Source organism: Trichosurus vulpecula, chromosome 6, assembly GCF_011100635.1.
Source record: "Trichosurus vulpecula isolate mTriVul1 chromosome 6, mTriVul1.pri, whole genome shotgun sequence".
NCBI classification, from domain to species: domain Eukaryota; kingdom Metazoa; phylum Chordata; class Mammalia; order Diprotodontia; family Phalangeridae; genus Trichosurus; species Trichosurus vulpecula.
The window spans coordinates 6,774,706-6,802,409 of record NC_050578.1 but is presented as its reverse complement, the minus strand read 5'-3'; the positions used below and the strand labels follow the sequence as shown (position 1 = coordinate 6,802,409).

The following is a 27,704-nucleotide window of genomic DNA, read 5'->3' as shown; positions in this document are numbered from 1 at the left end:
AGCCTTTCAGAATTCAGCTAGGCTAGTCCTTAGATGATAGTTATACATTGAGCTGGCCGATATAACGTTTGGGAACCTAGGGTCACTTCCAGTCTATGATAAAGCATCCAATGACTTTATTGGAGGATGTATGTACTTTGACAATCATTTAATCTCAATGTAGTAACTTCAATAAGGGCCAGAGCCTGAACTGGTTAACCAGAAGAAGAGTCTGAACCTAACAACCTCTTTGTTCTCTGAGTAAACTCAGAGAATTCCTCTTCCTATGTCAATAAGGCCAGATTGGGCTGACTTAAGAGCATTCTTTCCTCTGTCTATGGCCATTAAGGATGAGACTTTTAACCTGAGACACTACCTTTAATAATGTGACTTCTTCTTCTATGGGCATATCTTATATTATGGCATGTTAAATGACAAATGCAGAAATGCTGGGTTGTAGTTTCGATAGATCCCTTGTTTATTCTCTTATCTTACTTTATTTACAACCTATTCAATTTAGAAAAATCCTTTCCTGTATTATGGTTAAACATAGAAAGAGATCATAAAATTGAGTAACACAGACATGCTGAGTTGCTACTGTTCTAAGAATGTATTTAAACCTTCTCATTCTTCTGTTCGGGCAGTCCGATTTTGTCTGGCCCCATACATGTATGTATCTGCTAGCTTTAAGGAAATAAACAATATGAATTTACATATCACCTAGCTTGTTTGCCTCCTTTAACCAAACTTTCAGGTCTACAGTTATGGTGCCATAGACTGCGGATAGAACTGATGGAATGGCAGAGGAGCAGCCCAACCTCACCAATGCTAATGATTCAGGCGCCTCAGGATTCATTTTTTCCTGGAGTGTTGGCCTTGATCAGGTCAGGTAAGTTCTCCTTATACCCAGCTTCCAAAGGACTTCCACTAGTTCGATTGAAGTCTCTGATTACCTTTGGGCTAGCTCTGGGGTTGGGGACCAATTCACATTAAATCACTCTGGATTAATTAGGTCCCCTCTGCAGATAGATCTTTGGAAATTAGTATTGCCAGAGCTAATGTCAGTTAATTAAAGATAGCCCCAAATTATGTTGGCCATGATAGGGCTCTTCTGTACTGGTCAAAGTTACTTTATCTTAAAACCAAATTAAGTTTAAAGGCCAATAAAACATCTAGCTAAGAGAGGGAATGTTTTCACCATGGGTTTTGCTGAGATGGCTGAGTGATAACAAAAGGCAGAAGTCTATTCACTAAAGGATAGCAAAGCTGCTTCAGCATCACCCCCAGTACTGGCTAATTCTCTCTACCTCACTTTTCCCTCTTGTCCAACCATAGCTGTTCCTCTACTCTTTCTGCCCTATTCCTCACCTCCTTCCTCCCTCCCTTTCCCTTAAAGGCTCTGATTCTGGGAAGGATAACTGCACTTTGTCATTACTTCTTCCCTCCTCACCTTCCCCTACTTGCCCTAGACCTAAGGAGGATAACTTTGTACCACTGCCATTGCCTCCTTCCTCTCTCCCTTCTCCCCTTCCCTTAAGGGTTCTGTTCTTGAGAAGGACAACTACACTCTAGATGTAGGATACAGAAAGTCAGAAACATCAGGGAGGCCAAGGCTTCCCCCAAAGACCATAGAGGTGCTCCGAGCAAAGGTTGCAGGATCTAGCCCGGTCAGATCTTAAATCCTTGCAAATTCTCCAATCCCCTTTCCTTGGAATAATATAACCAATTCATGATGGGGATTTCTAAAAAGCCTCTAATTCTCCCTCTCCCTGTCATTAAATTGTGAACTCAGTTTGTATTTGTCCTGTCGTTAATTGTCAATTTGTCTGTCAGTGTGTGTCTGTGTCTATCTTGTGTGCTGTGAATGAGTCTATTACTTTGTAAAATTTAAAATACAGGCGGCCAGAAATTTCTAAGGGTTTCAGCTAGGGAAACAAAACTTTTCCTTGTAATTTCTGGTCTGGCCAACTCACAATTACAGTGGAAACAGATAGAGCTAAAAACATATTAGCAGATTTTGGGATTAATCATTAAAAAGTTTGGAAACTGATTAGTTGGAATTTGGGGAGAGAACTCCTGAGACTGTAGACAGTTTGAGACTGAGATCTGTAGATCAGTCCAGGAATTCTCACCCGTGCTGAAATACCTCCTCCCAATACTGATCACTTATCATTCCCCACTTCCTCCTCAGAGTTAAGAGGGTATCTCAGTGTGAAGATTTTAAACAGCCATTATTAACTCCTCTCAAACCCAGATCAGATTAAGAGAAGAGAATGCTGGAGAATTGTAGGGAAAGCTGAAATCACCCTTCCCCACCTGGCAAAAGGAGGGGAGGGGCATCAAATTCGCAGACTGGTAGTAGCTCTGACAGTCCTGTGCCCCTGGGCACCTTGCAGCCCACCCTTCTAGGCAAAGGTTGGAAATGTCACCTAGGTCCTATACATTCTGCCCACCCTGTCCCAGCAGCTGCAAACCATCCGAGGCTCAGTATATTCTGCAATTGTGGGGGAAGGGAAAGGTGGATGGAACTGGCCTGTGGGAAGCATAACCTAAGCCCAACTTCCAAGAACTATCATCATTGGGAAATCAGCCTCTTCTCTTGGTAAACTTCATGCTTCTCCATTCCAGTTGCAAAAATGTATTTTATCTCTGTTTGACCCATTTCCTGATTTGTAAAGGGAAAATAATAATGGTTTTTGTTATGGGATCAAAATGATCTAATTTAATGTAATTGTTAACTTTGCAGAGGTTTTTATTTATTTATTTGTTTTTCAGTTTACTTGCAGCACTTTTATTTTTCCTTACACAATGATGTGCTGGGCATTATAATTCTCAACTCTTAGGATGACTTACAAATTTTGGTATTCTACTGTCATGTTAGAACATTAAGGCAATGTACAAAAATCTTATATAAATTAACTAGATGCACAAATTTACAGGTAGTAAATGCAAACTTTCTTGCAACTCAAGGTTGAGTAACTTAGCCCCCTGACATTGGGGGAAAACAGTGGGTTAAGAAAAAAACTGGTTCCTAAGGCTTGGATTCAATATGTATTCCTGCTAGATATGGTGGCAAGATGCAACACACATTTTAATAAATTCTTGCCAGCTTTAGGAGAGAAATTCTGCAAGTCAGCTCTTTCAGATGCTGGAAATCTGACCTTTAGATAGCCTGTACAGGTCTGATGCTTTATAGAACTAAACTGTACAGCTGTTGAGTGTCAACCAGCCAGATGCTATATTACCATATTATCAGGTCAATTCTCTGTAGAAGTTAACTCTTAGCCTTACCTGTCAAAATGAAGTGACCTGTATCAGGGTTTAGATCAAAGATACGTACAAGGTATGCTAAAATGTACAACAAGGGAACAACTGTTTACTTGAATATGAGGTCAAATCAGTAACGGTTCAACAATCTAAAAAGTGCTGATATTTGTCTAATATCAGATACAAACTTCCCCAAGGACAAGTTTCTTTTCAAAGAAGGCTTATTCCAGTTTCATGAGGCTAACATGAGGTGTATATTTGCCAGGGCAAAGTTTTACTTTGGGAATATTCATGCAGCAAATGCTACACATCTGCTAGCAGTCCATTTTGAAACACTTGCAATGGACAGTGGATGGGCCAGATTCATCATATTCCTGCTTGCTGATCCACATCTGCTGGAAGGTGGAGAGAGATGCCAGAATAGAGCCACCAATCCGTATGGAATACTTACATTCAGGGAGAGCAATGATCTTAATTTTCATTGTGCTAGGTGCCAGGGCTGTGATTTCTTTCTGCATTCTGTCAGCAATACCAGGGTACATGGTAGTACCACCAAACAATACTGTGTTGGCATATAGATCCTTTCAGATATCAACGTCACACTTCATGGTAGAATTGAAAGTGGTCTCATGAATGCCGCAGGATTCCATACCCAGGAAGCATGGCTGGAAGAGGGCCTCAGGACACCTGAACCTCTCATTGCCAATGGTGATCACCTGGCCATCAGGAAGCTCATAGCTCTTCTCCAGGGAAGAGGAAGAAGCAGCAGTGGCCATCTCCTGCTTGAAGTCCAGGGCAACATAGCACAGCTTCTCCTTGATGTCACGAACAATTTCCCCTTTCAGCTGTGGTAGTGAAGCTGCACCCCCTTTCTGTCGGTATCTTCATGAGGTAGTCTGTCAGGTCACGCCCAGCCAAATCAAGACGAAGGATGGCATGGGGAAGGGCATAACCCTCGTAGATGGGCACAGGGTGGGTGACACCATCACCAGAGTCCATAAGAATACCAGTGGTACAACCAGAGGCGTACAGAGACAACACAGCCTGAATGGCAACATACATGGTTGGGGTGTTGAAGGTCTCAAAAATAATCTGTGTCATCTTCTCTCTGTTGGCCTTAGGGTTCAAGGGAGCTTCTGTAAGCAGAATGGTGTTCCTCAGGAGCTACGCAAAGCTTGTTGTAGAAGGTATGATGCCAGATTTTCTCCATGTCATCCCAGTTGGTAACAATGCCATGTTCGATGGGGCATTTCAGAGTCAGGATACTTCTCTTGCTCTGGGCCTCATCACCAACATAACTGTCCTTCTGCCCCTTTCCCACCATGACACCCTGGTGTCTTGGACATCCAACAACGGAGGGGAACACAGCCCAAGGAGAATCACCCCCAGCAAAGCCAGCTTTGCACATGTCAGAGCCATTGTCAATGACAAAAGCAGAAATTTCTTCTTCCATTTTTGTTTAATCTGAGGCTGTGCACTATTCTAGTCTGAGAATTTAAAGCTGGGGGAAGGGGCAAATAAAGGGGGTACATTCAAAGTAGCCTACAAGTGCTGCCGGCTACTACTGAGTGAGCTAAAGTGGTTTTTAAATACCGAAAGTATTAAGTTGAATAATTACTATATGTGATAATCTGGAAATGCAATTGATATCATCTGAAGTTTATTGTTTCTGTATTTCTAAAATTGTATTGTATTTCTAAAATTCTCTTAGATTGTGAAATTATGTGGTAGAAATGGTATTATAGCAATTTTAATCTGATTTTGATATATGAATTGAGTTTCTAAAAAAAGGATGTGATAAAAATTTGATAATTTAAAACTGTTATATTTGGCTATAAACAGTATTAATAAATACTGATATTTACTATGAGGGCAGATTTTCCATGTGAAAACTTGTCTATTAGAAGAATATATGTGGTAGTTATAGTTTCAATATATTAATGAAGAGATGAATGATTCTCTGTGCAAAGTGATTTAGAAATGCTTTCACCTAAATTGATAATGGGTTGTTTCAAGTTTTAAAATACCTAATAATATTAGGGCATTGTTAAATTTCTAGATTGTGTAATTTGGCAAACAGATGTATCAGTAATATTGTTGCAAAAGCAATTCCTCTTGTGTTATATTAAGATGTTAGATGTTAGATTAAGAATTGTACAAAAAAAGAGAGGTGTGATTTTCAAGCCTGTTTCATCTAAGGAAAGTAAACTTTGGTATTGTCAACTGGTAAACTTTGTTATTGTGAAAAGGCTAATTTAATTGGGTATGTTCTTCTTGACTTACAGAAACTAAGCATCCTCTCCATTGCAAAGACCTTTTTGACTAAGGAACTTTGTGATGTTTAGAGATTCTGTGATAACTAGGAATTTAGTTTCTTGATAATACTTTGGAATTTGTGTTACTTAAGGCCTTTTGCACCAACTTAATTTTAATGAATTACAACGTTTAAAGGTTTATTTTTGCCGTAAGAAGAAAGAGATTTATATCATTTTAAAACTTTCCAACTAATTTTCTTCATAAAAGTTTAGCAATTAGTCCTCTTAACATGAGGATAAAATTTTAACTGTTTTTAAAGAAGGGGAAATACTTTTAGAAGGGATGTTTTGAAAAATCTCTTGTGTGATTTTTAGAAGGCCTACTTTGAATTTGTAGTCATTGGTGTTAGAACTTCTCATATGTAAAAGATTTAATTCCTGAAGTATCTCTTTCTTCCAGAATGAGTATAATTAGGGAAGAATAAACAATATTGTGAAGCAAGGACTTAAACCCATCAATCTGTGGGGTTAGTCATTAACCTCTTTGCTTTGTTTAAGCTGGAATGGGATTCCAGTACAGACAGTTACATTAGTAAAAAGTAATAACTTAAAAGCTATCTTGTCTAATGGTTGCAATGCAAAGGAAGGCTGAATAATGGGTTCAAGAGATTTGGAAAGAAAAATAAAGGTTTGATTGGAAATATGAAAGACAGATAAGAATGTTTGGGAACAAATAGGGGTTATCCAAGCCCCTCCTGTCTCTAGATAATTGAGCTTCAGATGGTTTATGTTCATTGAGAGAGTATGAGGAAGCATGTTAGAAGACAGAAAAGTTATATAACTTGATTTGATTTTCAGCTCAATCAAATTTGGGACAGTCCTATCTGAAGGATAACAGTCCATATTTATTTGCTATTTAAGACTTTATGGGACTGCAATTTACTGTCATTTTAAGCTCTGATTACAGGAATAGGTGTCATAAAGCCAACAGTAGAATGGCATGTGCTACAGGCTGAGAATTTCTTTTTTTTTAGTGCTATTTAGATGCATTTAACATTTTTTTATAATTAAGATTTTTTTTTATTTTTAGTTTACAATGCTCAGTTCCACACAATTTTGAGTTCCAGATTTTCTTCCCCCCCATCCATATCTTCTACATATCACTTCTCATTGAACTTATTTACACAATAATCAAATTGTAAAGAATTATGACCAATGGAATGAATAAGGAGAAAGAAGAAACAAGACAAAAAAAAAACAAAAACAAACAAAAGAGAAAAAAAACAAAGGGAAAAAAGGAGGGTAAACAGTGTGCCTCAATCTGCATTCGTACTTCATAGTTCTTTCCCTGGATGTAGATAGCTCTCTCCATCATGAGTCCTTAGGAGTTGTCTTTGCACCTTCTATTGCTGAGAAGAGCTAAATCTGTCAGGGTTAGTCACCGCAGAATCCATATATCTGTAGTTGTGTATAATGTTCTCCTGGTTCCGCTCCGCTCACTCAGGCTGAGAACTTCTAAAGGTGGATGTCTGCGCCTGGGAAGAGTTTTGAAGACAACCTTGGACACAGCACAGGTGGGATCTTCCTGACTCTATTTCCCAATTTTGCTATTTCATTTCTGAAAAGAAAAATTGCCTACTTGATTACTCCTAAGCCCTGCTTTCAGCATCTAGTGAGTATATGATTGGCTGTCAGATATGACTCATGCCTGGAATCAAACGGAGCTAAGGAAGTTCTTTTTTTCTGTTAAGATATATGACATTGTCCCTCTTTTCTTTCATGGCAAATTTATATTATCAAGAAGTTCTGTAGATATGATGCTAAATCTATTAAATAATAGATGGAAAATTGGAACATCTCTGAGTTATTATAATAGGATGCAAGAATGAATAGCTTACAATTTTAACCTATATTCATGGCTAAATAAAAATAACATAGAGATAACATCCTCCAAAAGGAGGAAATGATTAGGCCAAGTAATAAGACAAAGATGTAATGTGATAGATGTCTAAATAAAAATGATAGCAAATTTTGAGAAAAGCAATAGGATCAGATTGATTACTCTATGAATTATATACAGATGTATATGATGGACTTCTAGAATTTATCATGTTTTGGTAATAAGATCTAAAATTTGGATTTTTGCACAAAAATTGTATAAGATAGTGGTAAAAGTGAAATTATATCTCCTTTGTTAAAGTATTTGTCTGATAATTTTAAAAGGAAGATGAGTTCATTTCATGGTTGGACCACATTTTAAAGGATTCTTATACAAGTTACAAGCTTTAGGTAAGGATAGAAACAGCAAATAATGTATATAAACTGAAATACTCTGAAGTTTCAAAAATGGAGAATCAAATTTAAGTGATTGTACTAAGTTATATTAAGTAAGAATTATCGGGGAATTTTTAGATCTGAACCATAGAAGCAGAGCTCTCTTTCGGAACTGTACTAAGAATAAGACTTTTTTTGCCAAAGAAGGGACCTTTAGGGATCAGATAACATCAGGCATCTGGGATTCAAAAGGTACTGCTTAAATGGACATTGGGAATAGGTAACTGGGGTACGAAGAATTTAATGCTGGTTAACATTGTTAATAATGATTGCATTACTTTGTATGGTTCATGTTTAAGTTTTCTTGGTTATCTAATGTGTAAAAGTAAACATGTGACATGTAAATCCAACACCAGTCTATTGTGAGCCATCTAAGTGTTTTGGTCTGTATCTGACTTAATGTAACTGTGCAATTTTGTGAATTGTGAGAAAAACTTTATTGTATTTGTTGAACTTACACCTGCATGGCTGGGAAACTAAGCTATTTATATGTGACTTTAGCCCTGCTAGCTATGTTAGCTATGTTTGCTATGTTTTGTTGTTTCCTCTCAATTATCAAATCATATGTCTTCTGGGAGCCCTGTCAGGTTCCTATGACTACTCCCATAGCTGCCAATGTGTGGATATGGACTCCTTGATCCCTCTGTCACATCCAAAGATTGCCCTTGCCCCCGAGTGGACATCTGAGCCCATAGGAGACCTTGCCTTCTGGTTTCAAAGGGGCCTGAAAAAGACGACATCAGATGTAGACAGTTTTCCCAAGAGTCCAGATCAGACCTGAATGAAGAACAGCTCTTTCCCTACCAGAGTCCCTTTGCATTCCCAAGACTGCTACCTATATCTTTGGTATCTTTAGCTTATTTTATTTAGTTGCTCTATTTTTCCCATTATGCTACCTACCCTGATCCCCCTTGCAACTTGCACCGTCTGTTTACAATTACTTTACAATTACTGCCCCATTTCTGGGGATGTCCAACCACAGGAAAAAAAACTGAATCCATCTAGATAAGGATTTTTAGAACTTCACCCCTGAGGAAGAGAGAGGTTTTTCCATACCTTCTTTGGTCTACAGGTGAAGCTTTCAGCTTGCCTTTGACTGAAAGGAGGAAATGATAATCATTTAATATCAATTTAGTAACTTCAATAAGGGTCAGAGCCTAAACTGATTAACCAGAGGAAGAGTCTGAGCCTAACAGCCTCTTTATTCTCTGGGTAAACTCAGAGAATACCTCTTCCTATGTCAACAAGGCCAGATTGGGCTGACTTAAGAGCATTCTTTCTTCTGTCTATGGCCATTAAGGATGAGACTCTTAACCTGAGACCGTATCTTTAGTAATGTGACTTCTTCTTCTGTGGGCATATATTATGTTATGGGATGTTAATGGTAAATACAGAAATGTTGGGTTGTAGTTTCGATAGACCCCTTGTCTACTCTCTTATCTTATTGTATTTACAACCTATTCAATTTTTAAAAATCCTTTCTTGTAACATGGTTAAACATAGATGGAGCTCATAAAATTGAGTAACACAGACCTGCTGAGTTGTGACTGTTCTAAAAATATATTTAAACCTTCTCATTCTTCTGTTCGGCAGTCTGATTTTGTCTGACCCCATAGCTAGCTTTAAGGAAATAAACAATACAGATTTACATATCACCTAGCTTGGTTGCCTCCTTTAACCAAACTTTCAGGTCAACAACTTATAATCTACATCTCTCTCTCTCTCTCTCTCTCTCTCTTTCTCTCTCTCTCTCTCTCTCTCAATTGATGCTAGAAAGATTATATATAAGATGTGTGTATATATGTTATCTATCTATCCATATACACTAACATGTATTCATACACATTCATATGTTATATTCATATACATATATGCATTTACAGATCTGTGATTATCATAAACATCTATCCTGTTTTATACATTTGTATTATGGCATTTAATTGTATAAGTTGATGCAATCCATTTCTGGAATGCCCTCCCTTATCATCTCTCTCTCTTAGAATCTCTAGCTTCCTTTAAAGAACCGTTCAGGGGCCCTCTCCTGCATGATGCATTTCTTGATTTTCCCTCTACCCCTGTTATTAACACTGTCTCCATCTTGAAATTACTTTTTTTTCAGTTACTTTGTTTTCATCTTTCTTCTATATGGGTCTACTCCATCCTCCTCCCCCACCTTAGAATGTAAGGCCCTTGAGGGCCTTTTTGTCTTTATAGCTTCATTGTAGCTCAATGCCCTCTATAATAGTAGGTGTTCAGTAAATATGTGGCTGCTAGGTGGATAGAGTGCTAAGCTTGGAATCAGGAAGATTTGTTTTCCTGAGTTCAAATTCAGCCTCAGACACTTATTAGCTGTGTGACCCTAGGCAAGTCACTTAACCATGTTTGCTTTAATTTTTTTATCTGTAAAATGAGCTAGCGAAGGAAATGGCAAACCACTTGTTTAAACAATTGTAGCCAGAATGGACTTTGTTTTCTTTGAATGACTCAGCTCGCCTCGTTGAGCTTCCCTGGACTCTGGGGCTTGCTCTTCCGGGGCAGGACCAGAGCTTCCTGTGTGATGAGCCATGGCGCTGGCTGAGGGGAGGTGTGTTAACATGGTCTATGCTGGGGGAGGGGCCCAGTCAAGAACCAATCGGCCCTGGTCGTTCAGGCGGCGCTTGATGATGTCAAAAACTCTATAAGAGGGGAGAGGACAGCTTGAAGATCCTCCTTTCCTTTTCCGGTTGGAGCCAGAGACGCCTACAGCCGAAGCTGAGCTGCCGTTAGCAGAGCTGACTGGAGGCTAGTGGGTAATCTTCTTACCGTAGAGGGGAAGCATGTATACGATTTTGCCTTATACCATCTCGCTTCTCTGTGGCCTCCTGGTTACCCTTGTGAGGCGGACTTATTGGGCCTGGAAGCTTTTGATGAAAATATCAAAATGGGGATGCTGGTTTGTGGGATTGTTACTGTGGAGTGTAAATACATGCTTTAGTTCTCCTGCCTTCTGCCTAGGGAATTCCTTATATCCTGCGGTTCCGGACCTTTTAGGCACATATGAGATTCTCTTTGAAATCATAAATTCTGCCTTCCTAATATATTTGGCGACGAGGTGGATGGGATCGCTAGATATAAGATCTCTATTCAGAAGTAGAAGAACTTCAGAGGAAGAGATGAATATCCCAGGGTGGGAGGATCCATTTTATTCCTCCTTAGCAAAGGAATTGGCTAAAAAAGCCGCACCCTGTGAAAACTGGGAACCAAGGCTACAGAGAGGAGATCCTAAGGATTTGGAAAGGTGTTTACAAGAGGTTGGGATTCAGTCAGGGGCATCACTATCTAGGCAAAGCTGGATAGTATTATCAGCCTACCGGCTAGTATATGAAAGATTGAGATTAAGTGAAAGAGATGGGGGCACTCCTACCCCACAGCAAGAAGGGGAATCTCAGATAGCAGGAGAACAAATTGCTGCTCAAGAACCCACTGACTCAGATGAGAACTTTTCTATTAATGTGGCTAGGAGCAGCAGGAGGCCAAATAAGCCAAGAGTGCATCCCAACTCAGCCCAGACCAAGCCTGACTGCCTGCTTTGTCCTTGCCATGGTGGCAGGGGAAGCGAGTGGGGGGAAAATGAGACAATGTTAGGGGCTGAGAGAGAAAATGCTACTAGGGTTCAGGACATCCCTCGCACAGAGACTGGGAGATGGTTAAATACTCAGACAAGCGTTCGTCCCGTAGAGAGGAGGAGGACAGAAACCCGAGGTGGCAATTTAGTTACGAGGGAATTTCAGGAAGATTTCTCACCACAAGAGGTCACAGATATTTTGAGTAGATTCAGCCAAAGAGTAGGAGAACCATTAATATCTTGGATGGTAAGGCTCAATGATCAAGGGGCCAGTGGAATATTAGTAGATAAGAGGGACTGTATGAGATTCATAGGTATCAGCCACGATCCTCTAGTTCAGCAAGCTTTTAGGAAACATCATCAGCAAGGAGATGATGCTAGCAGGACTACTCTGTTGGCATTAGCTGCTGCGGGATGCAATAAGAGATATACTAATGATTCTATGTGGCCCACTGAGCACAGACCCTGGTATTCACTTAAAGATTGTATCATGAGACTAAAGGAGGAGGTAATGAAGACTGCTATTATGACAGGAACTGCAGACAAATATTACAATGATCCCATAGGAATCCCTCATAGGAATTTAATAATTAGGACAGCTCCCCCTGCTTATAAACAACTAATTTTGAATCTGTTACTTGGGGAAGTAGGGAGCCATCTTACAGAGGTGATAAATAAGATTTTACAGTTACATGACTTAGGAGACTGGGGAAGGGATAGATCTCGAGAGAGAAGGGTGAATAGCCAGCAAACTTGGCGCCAAAATGGAGTGACAAGAAAAGAAATGTTCACTGCTCTATTGAGAGCAGGGGTAGGTTTTGAAATGATAGATGGCATTCCAACCAATGAATTGTACAGGATGTACCGAGATAAAGGACTCGATAACAGGAGAGACAGGGAAATAAGAACTGCTCCTGAAAATGCTACAGATGTTGAACCTTCATACTCAAGTGAATCACATGCTAGGGAATACTAGGAAACAGGCCAGGCCCCAGCCCAAATTAAGGAAATACGTAAGCTGGATTGCAGACCTCACATTAACTTGACCATATATTGGAAAAATGGGTCAAGTACAGTAACTAGGGCATTAATAGACACTGGGGCCGAGGCCACCCTTATCTATGGGAATCCAGACAAATTCAGCCATGGAACTCCTATTACCATCACAGGACTAGGAGGGACTGAAATATCAGCCAGACAAGTTAAATTGATGATGAAAATTGGACAGTTGCCCAAGAAAGAATATAGTGTGGTTATTGTGCCTATTCCTGAATACATCATTAGGAATAGACATTTTGAAGGGTATGACCTTAACTTTACCTGAAGGGAAATACCAATTTGCTGTGAGGAAAATAGGCATTAATGCAGTCTTAGTGGGGAAAATCAAGATGGATCCAATCACTTTGCCCAAACCTTCTGAAGTAATTACTTTGAGGCAATATCGTGTGCCAGGTGGGCAAGATGAAATTGCCAACACTATAAGAGAATGTATTGAGGCAGGAGTGTTAGTCCCTACAACTACTCAATGGAACAACCCTGTCTGGCCAGTCCGAAAGTCAGATGGGACATGGAGGATGACAGTAGATTATAGACAGCTGAACAAAGTGACTCCTCCCTTGTATGCTGCTGTTCTAGACACGGTTACTTTAATAGAGAGAATACAAAAACATGAAGGGACTTGGTATGCAGTTATTGATTTGGCCAATGCCTTCTTTACGATCCCAATAGACCCCAAGCAATGGAACCAGTTTGCTTTTACTTGGCAAGGCCGGCAGTATACATTTACACGCCTGCCACAAGGATATATTCATAGCCCAACTATTTGCCACAGGATTGTAGCTGAGCATTTGGATGAATTAAAGCTACCTGGTGTACAGCTTACACATTACATAGATGACATCATGATACAGGGAAAGAATATAAAAGAAGTGGAGGAGAGTTTAGCATTATTAATTGACCATATGAAAAGCAAAGGATGGGAAATCAACCCCGCAAAAGTTCAAGGGCCAGCTCAAACTGTAAAATTCTTGGGGATACAGTGGAATAGAGGACTGCGAGAAATTCTCCCACAAGCTCGACAAAAAATTCAGGATTTTCCCACCCCTACTAATAAGAAAGAGGCCCAAAAGTTCATAGGGCTATTTGGTTATTGGAGACACCATATCCCACATTTGGGACAAATTTTAAAACCCTTGTATAAAGTCACCAGAAAGAAATATGAATTCGACTGGGGCCTTGAACAAAGTAGAGCTTTTGAGGAAGCAAAGGCTGCTATACAATTAGCCCTGGACTTATGGCCTATGCAAAATGGGCCAGTGGAGTTACAAGTGACTGTACAAGATGACTATGCAAATTGGAGTCTATGGCAAAAACAACAGAGCCGAAGTGTACCTTTAGGCTTTTGGTCAAGGAAACTGCCCTCATCTGGAGTGCAGTATACACCTTTTGAGAAGCAGCTGTTAGCTGCATATTGGGCTTTAGTAGAAACTGAGCAACTAACCCTCGGTCATGAAGTGATATTAAGGCCTGGAATTCCAATTATGACTTGGGTAATGAGTACCCCAGCTTCTCACAGAATTGGACATGCACAAGAGGCAAGCATAATCAAATGGAAGTGGTATATTCAGAATAGGTCCAGAGCAGGCAAAAGTGAAGTTTCTGCTTTACATGAATCGGTGGCGAACATTGGCACTGAGAGAAATGAAAAACCCCTTGAATCTAAGCAACAGATGGTGCCATCCTTAGTGAAATGGAATAATGGGTATGATGGACTAAATGTAGAACAGAAGAAACACACTTGGTTTACTGACGGGACAGCAAAATACTTAGGACAGAAGAGACATTGGAAAGCAGTAGCCTATAACCCCTGTACTAGGCGAACTCTGGAAAGTTCTGGGATAGGGGGAAGTAGCCAATATGCTGAACTGATTGCAGTACATCAGGCCATCAGAATGGAGAAGGGAGGACAGTGTCATATATTTACTGATTCATGGGCGGTAGCTAATGGATTAGCTACTTGGATGCCTATATGGAGGAATCAGAATTGGGAGATTCATGGCAAAAAAGTTTGGGGTAAAGAGTTATGGGAAAATATATGGGACATGTCTTTGGTTACGGATTTGTCAGTTTTTCATGTTGATGCTCACGCGACCCTGACCACACCAGAGCATGAGTACAATGCACACGCGGATCGACTAGCAAAGATTGCCACTGAATGTATTGTCCCTACTCCAACTCCAACTGATGGCTTAGCCTTAGTGAGATGGGTCCACCAGACCGCCGGCCATTTAGGGGTACAGGCCACCCACCGATGGGCACAGGATCGAGGTATCAGTATCTCTCATGCGTTGTTAAAACAAATAACAGAGGGGTGTTGTATATGTCAATTAGAAAAAGAATGAACTCTTCTTAGGATAGTAACTGGAGAAATAGCAAGGGGAAAAGTTCCAGCCCAAATTTGACAGATAGATTATATTGGCCCACTACCCCAGGATAAAGGATGTAAATATGTATGTACGTGTGTTGACACCTATTCAGGTGTCCTAGTGGCTTGTCCTTATAAGGATACAACTCAGAAAAACACCTGTAAAACCCTAGATATTGTAAGTTTATACTATGGAACCCCAATGCAGATTCAAAGTGACAATGGGTCACATTTCAAGGGCAAAGAAGTGAAAAGATATTGTGTGTTGAATAATATAGAATGGATATATCATATTCCATATTACCCACAAGCATCTGGGCTGATTGAAAGAATGAATGGATTGTTGAAAGAACAGCTGAGAAAATTAAGCTCTAATAATTCATATCTACATTGGAAGGATAATTTGTCTATTGCCTTACGTAATTTGAATAATGGGCCCTTAGGGGGGAGTACACCTCTAGCCAGAATGATGACCCCAAATTTGCAGATTAGAGAACAGCAAACATGTGAGATCCAAAATATTGAATTTTGGACTGTGAGGGAAGATGTCCCCCTACCATGTCCAGGAACACCTGGTTCGGCAGGATATGATTTACATTGTATAGAGAATTTTAGGTTGAATAGGAAAGAGATATGAAAAACCCCTACTGGAGTATGTATGAGAATCCCCAAGAATCATTTTGGATGGATATTACCTAAACCAGGATTAGCAGCTCAAGGCGTACATGTATTGGCTGGAGTGATAGATTCGAATTATCAAAAAGAAATTGTTGTGACACTCCAGAATTTGGGTGAAAAACCTGTACAATTTGGTAGGAATGATAGGATAGTTCAAGTGATTATTATCCCCTGTGAAAAAATACCCTTTGTGAAAACTGACCCTCCTCCCAGAATAACTACTAGAGGGGCAAAAGGGGCTTGCTCCATTGATAGAATAAAGTTGGGAGCTAAGGTATGGGTAAAACGGAAGCCAGATGATATTCCAAAGGCTGCAGAAGTCATAGCCCATGGGAAGAACAACACTGTAACAGTTGTCTATTCAGGGGAAGATAATTACCAAATCGTGCCCCTGAACCATATATTTTACCGTGAATAGGGCTATAATATTAGATTCACGGACCCCACAGGTATGGCTGATGCTGGTAATTGACACAAGCCACTCAGAGGGAAGGTGACTTTGTGTGATTAACGGATGAAAGCTTGTACATCTGGGGAAAGGCTGGGAGGACAATCCTAGTCTATCTAGGATGGGATCCTCCTGGTTTCCCTTGTACATCTGGGGAAAGGCTGGGAGGACAATCCTAGTCTATCTAGGATGGGATCCTCCTGGTTTCCCTTGTACATCTGGGGAAAGGCTGGGAGGACAATCCTGGTCTCTATCTAGGGTGGGATCTTCTTGGCTTAGTTTCCTCATTGTGTTCCGTTTAAAAAGAAACATTTCCCATCTGAGTTTGGCTCTGATATTGGATCTCTGCATAACTGAAATTTCAACTAAACTGGAGATGATTTTATTTGAAGGATAATAGCCCATACTTGCCTACTCTTTTTGTTCTCTGTTTTAGTTAACCTTGTCGCTAGTTCTGCCTCCTGCAGGTTTAAGCACCCTGCAGTTTCCGGTGACTGCCTAAGTACGTAGCATTCTTGGAATTCCTGCCAGCTCGCTAAAGAACTGAAGTCTGGAATTGGACTCTTTGGGGCAGGGACACCTCTACATCCAATTTCAGCAGGAAGAAGCTATGGAAAATGAGACCTTCACCCCTTACCCCAAGATTTTGAGCCCCAATTGTTTGAGGGGGGGATGATGATAGTGTTCTGTGTACTTATTTTGTGTTATCCTTGCTATATTGTTTTATTGTTATGATATTATTGATCCTGTGTAATGGATACGAAGATCTAGGGGTGGACATTTGAATTATTAATAATTATTTTTGGGATGATTGATTGAAGAGATTATCTGGCTGGGATCTAGGGGTGGATCACCAATATTTGGGAATGTCACTGAGTGATATGTTTTGCTTTATTGTGAATGATATGTTTTAGTTTCCTGCATAATTGGATCACAATGTTCTAGGATATATGATTTAATTTGAATTATGATTGGATTGTGCATCCTAGAACATTGTGAGGGGTGGAGTGTAGCCAGAATGGACTTTGTTTTCTTTGAATGACTCAGCTCGCCTTGTTGAGCTTCCCTGGATGCTGGGGCTTGCTCTTCCGGGGCAGGACCAGAGCTTCCTGTGTGATGAGTCGTGGCACTGGCTGAGGGGAGGTGTGTTAACATGGTCTACGCTGGGGGAGGGGCCAAGTCAAGAACCAATCGGCCCTGGTTGTTCAGGCGGCGCTTGATGATGTCAAAAACTCTATAAGAGGGGAGAGGACAGCTTGAAGATCCTCCTTTCCTTTTCCGGTTGGAGCCAGAGACGCCTACAGCCGAAGCTGAGCTGCCTTTAGCAGAGCTGACTGGAGCCGAGTGGGTAATCTTCTTATTGTAGAGGGGAAGCATGTATACGATTTTGCCTTATACCTTCTCGCTTCTCCGTGGCCTCCTGGTTACCCTTGTGAGGTGGACTTATTGGGCCTGGAAGCTTTTGATGAAAATATCAAAATGGGGATGCTGGTTTGTGGGATTGTTACTGTGGAGTGTAAATACATGCTTCAGTTCTCCTGCCTTCTGCCTAGAGAATTCCTTATATCCTGCAGTTCCGGACCTTTTAGGCACATATGAGATTCTCTTTGAAATCATAAATTCTGCCTTCCTAATATAACAATCCAGCTAGCAGCTGTTGTGGGGGTGAAAGACCAACACAAGCCCAACAACAAGAATGCTACCAGCACGCTGCAAAAGCACAGGTTGTTCTTTTGATCTGCTTTAGTAAGTAAAGCAACTTTAAGGGGTTGACAAGCTTATTTTAATTCAGCATACAAATACCATTCACTTAGTTCAGGGGAAAAAGCAAGCACCCTGAACTTCAGAATAAAATACAAACAAAGTACAAACATTGACAGACAGACCTTGTCTGATTCAAATCCCAATACATAGTTACCAGAGTTTAACAAAGTCTCAGCATCCAGGTTATAAGCTGAAGGGCTCTTAGCTACAGCTGCCCGGAGTCTCTGCATCAGCACCACCATGAGTGAGAGCCCTGCGCAAATGGCTCTGTCTTCTCTTCTTACAGCATTTCAGATGTCCTCAAATGTCATCTGAATGACCAGAATGTAGGCTCCTATGATTGGCTCTTGAGTTAGTACCTCCCCTCAGGACCCTGGGAGGTTCACACCCACATAGGTTTAGCACCTAATAGGGGTTAGAGCCTGGGGCTTAGCACCTAGTAAGACTTAATGAAATGCACTGAATTAATCAAAGGAAACAAAAGCCAAACTCTTCAAGGGCACTTGGTTGAAGTAAGTGCTAAGAGCCATTTTGCTTACCAACACACCACTGTACTATCTTTGCCAAGAAAACACGAAATAGGGTCACAGTTAGAGTTAGATAGGATTGAAAAATGACTAAACAATAAAAACAACATGTGTTTGTTGAACTGGATTACAGAATACAAATTCTACTACATACAATCCTATAATATGGAGATGGCCCTGGGTTCTTGAAGGCAATATCAGCACAATATGAGCACTGATAGACCCTACCAAGCAAGAAAGAGGTTGTAGAGACTGTGCAGTAGAGAAAACATGAAATAGTGAGATGGGCATTAGATTTAGAGGTCACAGGTTGAAGTCCTGACTCTTCCATTTACTGCTGGTGTGACCTCTCTTTGGCCTTCTTTCCTTATCTATATGACTAGATCAGACTAGATCATTTCTGAGGTCTTTTCAAGCTCAAAATCCCATGTCTGAGGCTTAGCTAAGTGTTTAAGTTAGATTAGAGAAACTCATCACTGAAAAGTTGGCTACCAGGTGATAAATTACTTAGGCACTGCAATTGATGAAGCTATCCACTAAGGAGTTGCATGGGTGGGATTGCGATTTCTCATAGTGTATCCACAATAATGAAATCATTCCTAGATTCTTTGAAGTATTCAAGAGATACAAATAACATTTTAAAAAATTGTCTTCAGAAGGCATTTGGTAAAATGTGCATGTGTAGCCTGGGTGCTAGAGGAAGAAGCCTTTACAGCCTTCTCCCATTAGCACATTTGTACAATGAATTTGTTGGATTAGATAATTTTCGCCCTGGAAGGAAACAAAAGTCTGGCCCTATGGGGATAAGGTATGAGATCGTAGGAATAGAGAAGAATGGCAACTGTTTAGTAGGACAACAAAGAAAGAGAGAAGACCCAAGTGATCCCCTAGTAAAGGCTGTGTGCTTTGGGATGGAGAGAGAGGCGAGCTTGATGGTGAGTGACCTGATCTCCATAGCCTGTAAAGTTCACTATGTACCCAATGGTACTTATGAATATCTGGCCACTGGACCCAGATGGCTCTGGAGGAGAAAGTGAGGCTGGTGACCTTGCACAGCCCTCCTTCCCTCAAATCGAAGTCAACTGCAAGTGATGTCATCATGTCTCTGATGTCATGGTACTCATCAAAAATGAAGGACAAACACAACAACATTAAGGATATGTCAGTCCATAGCCGCAAACTTAGGCTAGTTTTTCTCCCCCTCAAAGAGTCATAGTTAGGTATTCAAAGAACTGTTCTAATGAAAAAAGTAGATTTTGATTCCTTTTTGCTATTAACTTTGTAGCTTTGGGCAAGTAACTTAATTTCCCTAGACCTCAGTTGCCTCATCTCTAAAAGGGGAATGATTCCTTCTCTGTCTGAGGTCTGAGACCTGGATTATTTCTTGAGATTCTTACCACATCTAAGATTGTGACTTGGGTTCTAATCCTGGCTGGTTTTTCACTAATTATCTGGGTGATGTTGGGCAAGTCACTAGACCTCAATATATTATGTGCCTCTGTAAGCAGGGAAATTAACCTGCACCGTCTCCCTTCTATTAGACTGCATGGCACTAATGACCGTGACTGCTGGTCATAGAGGTATCAAGTCCTGGGTTCACATCTTACCTCTGGCTTTTTATAACTTTGTGATTATGTGTAACTTGTTTAAAATCATAGCGCCACACAGAACTTTAGAAGGCTGTTTACAGGTGAGTTGCTATCTGGTTTGGTGGAAGAAGTTCCCAGAGTACAGATGTATTGAAGACCTCCCTCACAGGCTTGTTTTGAGAATTAGATGAAATGTCAGATGTGGGGGCACTTTGTAAACATATAAACAGCCATATAAATTCAAGTCATTTTTATTATTATAATTCTGGGGTTGCTAAAAGCTATTAACTTGTTTATAGACTACCCAAGAATTCTTTTACTTTTGTCTTTGTTGTCCCAGAACTAGCACAGTACTAGGTATGTAGTAGGCACTTAATAAAAGCTTGTTGATTGATGCATCTTTATAGGTTTTTCCTCATAATAATATGTATGTATATGTACATATATGTATAAAGACAGTTGGAAAGGATGAATAGAACATATAAGCAAAGAGTATGTACTTGAGTCCAGTCAGCAAGTGGGTGCTTAATAAAGCAAACTGTATCTGAAATCTAACTCCTTTTTGTTTAACGACTCTGGAATGAGATAATGGATTTGAAAGAGCCTTAAAGCACTACCTAAATGTCATCTCTTTCTGTTGTCTGTATATCATCTAGCTACTGAATAAGCTTTATGAATATGCTCTCAGTTGTTATAGGGAAGACTTCTCTGCAGGCCCTGACACTGCTTTGAGGAAGTTGGGGAGGGGCGACACTAAAGGAGATAGGCTCCATTTCTGCATGGCGCAGTGGTTCTTAGAGGGAGGGTGGAGCACATCCATGACTGGCCCAGTGTAGAATACTATTACAATTCTCTTTCACATCTAAATATTTCAAAGTAGTGCCTCTGGAAAGGTTTTCTGAGGTGGTGGTTTGTCTAAAACTTCATTAGAAATTCTTTTATGAGGGACACAAAAACATTCCGGAGGGTCCTGGGAGTCAGCCTACTCTCTTGGGGTAGGAGGAAGGTTGGTCCTAGCAGAAGGGAGCCATGGCAACAGGACTTTGGATATTACCCTGAAGTCTTGCACCCAGGTGTGGGGAGCCAGTGAAAAACGCTGAGACTTGGGGAGCTTTCTGGGAAGGATGTGCACCATCCCCTTCTCTTTTCATCCCCACCTGTCTTTTCTAGTCTTGGCTTTGGCACTAACTACCTGGGTGATTAGGGCAAGTAACTTGATCTTAACGTAGCTCAGTTTCTGCCAGGTGTCAGTCAGTCTTATTCACCCTTAGTAGTTGACGGCTTCGGAAGTTTGTCTAAGATAAGGCTTCTTAACCTTTTTTGTGTCTAAGACCCTTTTGGCAGTCTGGTAAAGCCTAAGGATCCATTCTCAGAATAATGTTTTTAAACAGATAAAATAAAACAAATAGACTATATAGGAAAACAATTATATTGAAACTCAGATATATGCATATATACATGTGTATATACATGTATATATTTTATATATGTCTATGCAATTTATATATAATATATTCCAATATGTACATATAAACCAATATATTGAAATATAGATACACATATGCATATTTATTTCACAGTTAAGACTTAGCTAATGGTCACAAAAGCTCAAGATTCTGATCTAAGACCAGTATTATTTCTAGTACACCTCAGCTACCTTTTAGTAATTGAATTATTGATCTAACAAGGTGCTAGAACCTGAAGGGAATCATTTGGGTTTCTTAAAGATCTAAAGCTGGAAGGGAATTTAGAAGTCATTTGGTCCAACCCCTTCCTTTTATAGATGAGAAAATGGGTTCATCCAGGTAAAGGGTCAGATGAGTAGTAAGTGGCTGAGTTAAGATTTTAATTGAGGTCCTGGAATTCCAGGTTTAGCTTTCTTTCCACTGTACCATCGCATTAGTCATCTGCTCATTTTAATTATTCCTGTACTTTTGAACAGGTAGGTTTTGTCTGTTTTTGGGATGACATGACAGTGAAACCAGCTACAGCAATCCATCAAGAAGGGGCGGAATCTTTCTGATAAACAGTGGGAATATAGGCTTCAAATCTCTTAAGGACTCTACTATCAGTGAGTATTACATAAATGCAGCCTCACATAAAATCATAGTCATCTAGTCCAATCCACCTCATTTTACAAATGAGGAAACTGAGGCCTGAGGGTGGTTTTTGTTTAGATAGGTACTGGAAGAAACAGATTTAATTTGTTTTGTAATGTAAGCAAACTTGAAAAACGTCTGCAGAAATAGGCGTACAGACTGCTGCATGCATTAAAGAGCCTTCTACTGCCCTCTGGTGTCAGCTTGCTAAATAAGAAAGGGTGGGAACAAGCTCCTTAACAATGAAGACAAAATGAGAAATTGATGCTTGCTAATAGGAATCCTCTTGACCTTGCTATGTAGAGAGTGAAAATCATACAGTATTTCATTAAAAATTACTAGAGTACTTAGGATCATAGATCTTGGATGAGAAGAGACTCTAAAAGTCAATTACTCCAACCTCCTTATATTACAGATAAAGAAACTGAGGCTTAAAAAAGCTGTTATTTGTTCACACAGGTAGTAAACTTCAGAAGTAGGATTTGAACCCAGGTCCTACATCTCCAGAACCAGTGCTTTTTCAATCATGCTGCACTGACTCCTATCTATTTCAATTTTACTACAAAATTGAAAGTGCTAATTGTTATTTTTTCAGTGTGTTTAAACCTTGGGAATGAGGAAACACTACAAATCATAGCTTGATCTAGTATTTCAGTTATTGTCCAGACTTTAAAAAGTGAGGGAGAAAATGTTAATAATATAAAGTTAAAAGCATGTCATGTATACTTTTTCTCCCTCCAGAGAGCTAGTTTTTATTTACCAGCACAGCCTTCCTTAAACAAAACCAATTTACCAGTATTCACAAACAAAATTAATTTTTATGTTATATATGTCTGTAAGAGGTTATTTGTGCCTTGCTTGGTATCCTCTTCCATCTTGCCAATATAATAAACACATTCACCAGAAAAAGTCACAATAGCAAAGGAAAACAATGCTTGAGTTAAATTTCAGAAACAGCAGAAGTTCCAGGACTTTGGTCATTGTCAAGCTCATTTTTTTGATTCTTTGTCTTTGAACAGACAGAATTCTTCCACATTCCCTAGAGTCTTCCCAAATCAATCAGAGGAATTGATTATCAAGAAATAAAATTGTTATGATACATAAAGATACTGAATAACTCTTTTTAAAGAAGATTCATGGTAGTAGTATAAAGTTATAAACTCTGTGCTTATATTATTGTTAAACAATCATGTCAAGGAGTAAGTAATGATGCAGTGCCTGCCTTCCAGAAACTCAAGATGTTACTTAAGAGCTGTAACTAGGGGAGAGTAGCAAGGGTTTCATTTTCCAGCACCAGCATTTAGACTTGATAGTATGTCACGTAAGTTGATTGAGTATTTTGCCCCTTATTCTAGGCACAAAACTTGCTTAGTGACAGCTCTGTACTAAGCTGACATCACACTCAAGGCTTGTTTTAGCTCCTGCTATGATTCTGGTTTGAATGGACTTGGGAAAATCCCAATAAGTCATTTTTTTCTAAGACAGATCAATCTGTTTAGACACAGTTTAGCCTGTAGAATGACAAGGGAGGAGAATTATTAACTAAGAGGTAATGATTGGTGGAGAGTTGGACTATAAGGAAAGCCAAATGTCATAGAATTGACACTTTCGAATTGTAGTACTGGAGAAAACTTTTAAGAGTCCCTTGGACAGCAAGGAGATCAAATCAGTCAATACTTAAAGAAATTAATTCAGACTATTCACTGGAAGGTCAAATACCGAAGTTTCAGCTTAAATACTTTATCGACATAATGAGCAGACAGGACTCATTGGGAAAAGACCTTGATTTGGGAAAGATTAAAAGTAAAAGTAAAAAGGGATGGCAGAGGATAAGGTGGTTAGATAGTGTCATAGAACCAACAAAAAATGACCCTGGACTGGCTTTGAGAGATAATGTAGGATAGAAGGGTGCTATGGTCCATGTGGTTACGAAGAGCTGGATATCACTAAACAACAAAAAAAATGATTGGCGAACAGAAACTGGAAGGAAACACTTAGAAGGAAGAGATAAGTTGTGATTAGAGTGCTGGACTTGGAATCAGAAAGACCTGATTTCAAATCTAGCCTCAAACACTTATTAACTATGTGACTCTGGCAAGTCACTTACCTTTTCTCAACTGTCAGCCCATGGTTGTTGTTGAGGATAAGACAAGATGTTTGTAAAGCACTTTGCAAACATTGGAACACTATATAAATGCTAGCTATCATCATTTGTTATTAGTATTGATTGTTAAGTGGCTTACAAACCTTAACGAGGGGTATGCTGCAGCCAGCTCTAACAGACTTGAAAGAACCAATTGTTAAGTTTTCAGCATGAGGACTTATACATTGCGAATTGACAAATCAGTGCTTAATTTAATAATAATTTAATATATGTATATATATACACACACAAATATACACCACCCCCACATCCCCAGGAGCTGATTGTTAAACATTTACCAGAGCAACTCTGCTTAGTGTTATATAAGTATAAATCTTAGCTAGCTATTACATCTCTTTTTGAGTCAACAGATCAAATATTTCTTCCTTTTTTTCGCCTTGCCCCATCCCCCAAGTTCCCACAGTGCCTGTAGGCACTTAAGAAATGCTCATTGGAGATGGCCACATGAAAACAGCGTCTTGCTGGAGCTCTCTGACAAGTTATGTCATATTCCTATAAAAAAGTGAATTTGAGCAGATTTGGGAGAGTTAGAAACTGGGAGCAGTCTGAGTAGGGCAAATTCCCAAGCAAGGAAGAGTCTGAAAGGCCGAAGGAACGAATCTGTAGGCTTGGAGAGTGCTCGGCATGTGGAGCTGCTCCAGACAGCACCAAAGTGGAAGCGGCCAGTAAAACCCACGTGGGAGATAGGCTGGGAGAAAGCTGGGCACCTGAAACTGGCAGAGATCCCCAGGCCTCCCAAAACAGGATGGCAGTCTGTAGAAGCGACGAGAGGCAGTGCAACACCACCGGCCATAAGACGTCGGCTCCTGAGGCTTGCAGCCCAGAGGTATGAAAGGCGACTTCTTGTACTTCCGGGTGACAGTGGCCAGGTAAACAGCTCTAATCCCTCCCCTCCCCACGCAGAGAATTCCTCAGAAAAAAGCGCTGGAATAGAGAGACAGAAGTAGGGCTTCAGTGGCCGAGTAGTGGGAGTTCCTGAGTCCCAGAGGGGCAGAGCCAGCAGGGGTCAACACCAGATCTTGCTCCCCCAGGGGAAGTGCCAGACACCAGTTCAAACAACAAAGAGCTGAGACCATTGCTGAAGAGCAGCAGTGCTGGAGAGCAACCCTAAGGGAACAGACTTCAGGCAGCCAGACCCCTCCCCCACACCTCAGGAAACTGAAGGCTATAATTCACAAAGCCAATAACTAGACTCACAATCCTCAGAATAAGAAAGCTGGAACAGAGAGCCCTGAGTCCCAAAAGCAGAAATTTATTGCAAAGCAATAAAAAGGCTAACCAACATGAAGAAGAACACAAAAGAAAACCCCAGGACCATTGATTCTTTTTATGGAGACAGGCATGATCAAAATACCAATTTGGAAGAGGATAGCAATGACACTATACCCACATCTGATACCTCAAAAGATAATGTGAACTGGTATGAAGCCCAAAAAGCATTACTGAAAGAGCTATAGGAGGATTTTAAAAACCACATTAGGGAGGTAAAAGAAAAAATGGAAAAAATGGGAAAAAAATCCACTGAGGAAATCAAGTCACTAAAGAATGAGATTGGCAAAATGGCTGTGGAGATTCAGAATCTAAATAGGGAAAATGACACCCTGAGAGGTAAAATCAACCAATTGGAAAAGGAGTGTCAAAAGCAATATGAAGACAGCAACTCATTAAAAATTAGAGTTGAGCAAGTGGAAGCTAATGACTCTATGAGGCATCAAGAAGGAGTAAAACAAAATGAAAAGAATGAAAAAATAGAAAAAAAATGTGAAATATCTGATTGGGAAAATAACTGACCTGGAAAATAGATCCAGGAGAGACAAGTTAAGAGTTATTGGTCTACTGGAAATCCACCATGAAAAAAAGAGCCTTGACAGAATCTTTGAAGAAATTATCAAAGATAACTTCCCAGAGATCCTAGAACCAGAGGGCAAAATAGTACTTGAAAGAATTCACCCATCACTCCCTGAAAGAGATCCCAAACTGAAAACACCAAGAAATATTATAGCCAAATTTCAGAATTACAAAGTCAAGGAGAAAATACTACAAGCGGCCAAAAAGAAACAATTCAAATACTGTGGAACTACAGTCAGGATCATGCAGGATCTCTCAGCTTCTACATTAAAAGACAGGAGAAATTGGAATATGATATTCCAAAGGGCAAAGGAATTGGGACTACAACCAAGGATCAACTACCCAGAAAAACTAAGCATAATTTTTCAGGCAAGGAGATCAAGGAGATGGACATTCAATGAAATAAGGGAATTCCAGACCTTCCCGATGAAGAGGCCAGAACTCAATGGAAACTTTGATCTCCAAATACAAAACTCAAGAGAGAAATAAAAAGGTAAACAGGGGGAAAAACCCCCACAAACCTTATTAATCAATAAGGGCAAATTATTTGCATCTTTATATAGGATTATATCATCTTATGTATGTTTTACATATATATATATATATATATATATATATATACACATATATATGTCAATCTTGAGAATAGTACAGCTATTATGACAATTGAAAGGGATACACATAGACTGTGAATGTCTGTATAAAATAATTGATATAAGGATAAAAAACATAATTAAGAGATGTAAAGGGAAGGCTATGAGAGAAGAGGTAAGGAGGTAGTAGAAAAGGGTAAATTACACCAAATGAAGAAGCACAAAAACATATTTTAGTACAGGGAAAGAAGGGAGGGAGAAGAGCAGTATTTGATCTTTACCATCATCTGACCTGGTTCAAGAAGGGATTAACATACCCTGATAAGTATAGAAATCTAACTTGTCCTACAGGAAGTAGGAGGGGAAAGGGGGAAAAAGGGACAGGGGTGGTCAGAAGGGAGGGGAGAAGTAGCAAGTGGGAAATGGTAAGATAAGGGAGAGGAATAAAGAGGGAGGGTAAACTGAGGAAGGAGGTGGTCAAAAGCAAAACTTTATTGAGGAGTGGAAGGGGAAAGGGAGAAATAAAAGCATAAACAGGGGGAAATAGGATGGAGAAAAAGACACAGATAGAAATCATTACTGTGAATGTGAATGGGATGAACTCTCCCATAAAACGGAAGCAGATAGCAGAATGGATTAAAAACCATAATCCTACAATATGCTGTTTACAAGAAACACATTTAAAACAGGGGGATACACACAGCATAAAGGTAAAATGCTGGAGTAAAATATATTGCTGCTCACCTAAAGTTAAAAAAAGCAGGTGTAGCAATCCTAATCTCAGACAAAGCAAAAGTAAAGATAGATTTAATTAAAAGAGATAAGGAAGGACACTACATCCTGCTAAAAGGCACCATAAACAATGAAGCCGTATCATTGTTTAACATATATGCACCAAGTGGTATGTCATGCAGACTCTTAGAGGAGAGGTTAAGGGAGTTACAGGAAGAAATAGACAGCAAAACTATAATATTGGGAGACCCTAACCTTCCCCTTTCTGAAGTTCATAAATCTAACCTCAAGATGAATAAGAAAGACGTTGAGGAGGTGGACAGAATTTTAGAAAAGGCAGGTATGATAGACCTCTGGAGAAAACTGAATGAAGATAAAAAGGAATATACCTTCTTCTCA

At 39.8% G+C, this 27,704-nt stretch overlaps 1 protein-coding gene and 1 pseudogene across 5 annotated transcripts in view; both read right to left on the bottom strand.

Moving 5' to 3' along the window:
• Positions 1-27,704, bottom strand: part of PALLD (palladin, cytoskeletal associated protein) — a 593,228-nt gene that overhangs the window by 523,090 nt on the left and 42,434 nt on the right. The gene's annotated exons all lie outside the window — the stretch shown is intronic.
• Positions 3,468-4,699, bottom strand: LOC118853213 (annotated as a pseudogene).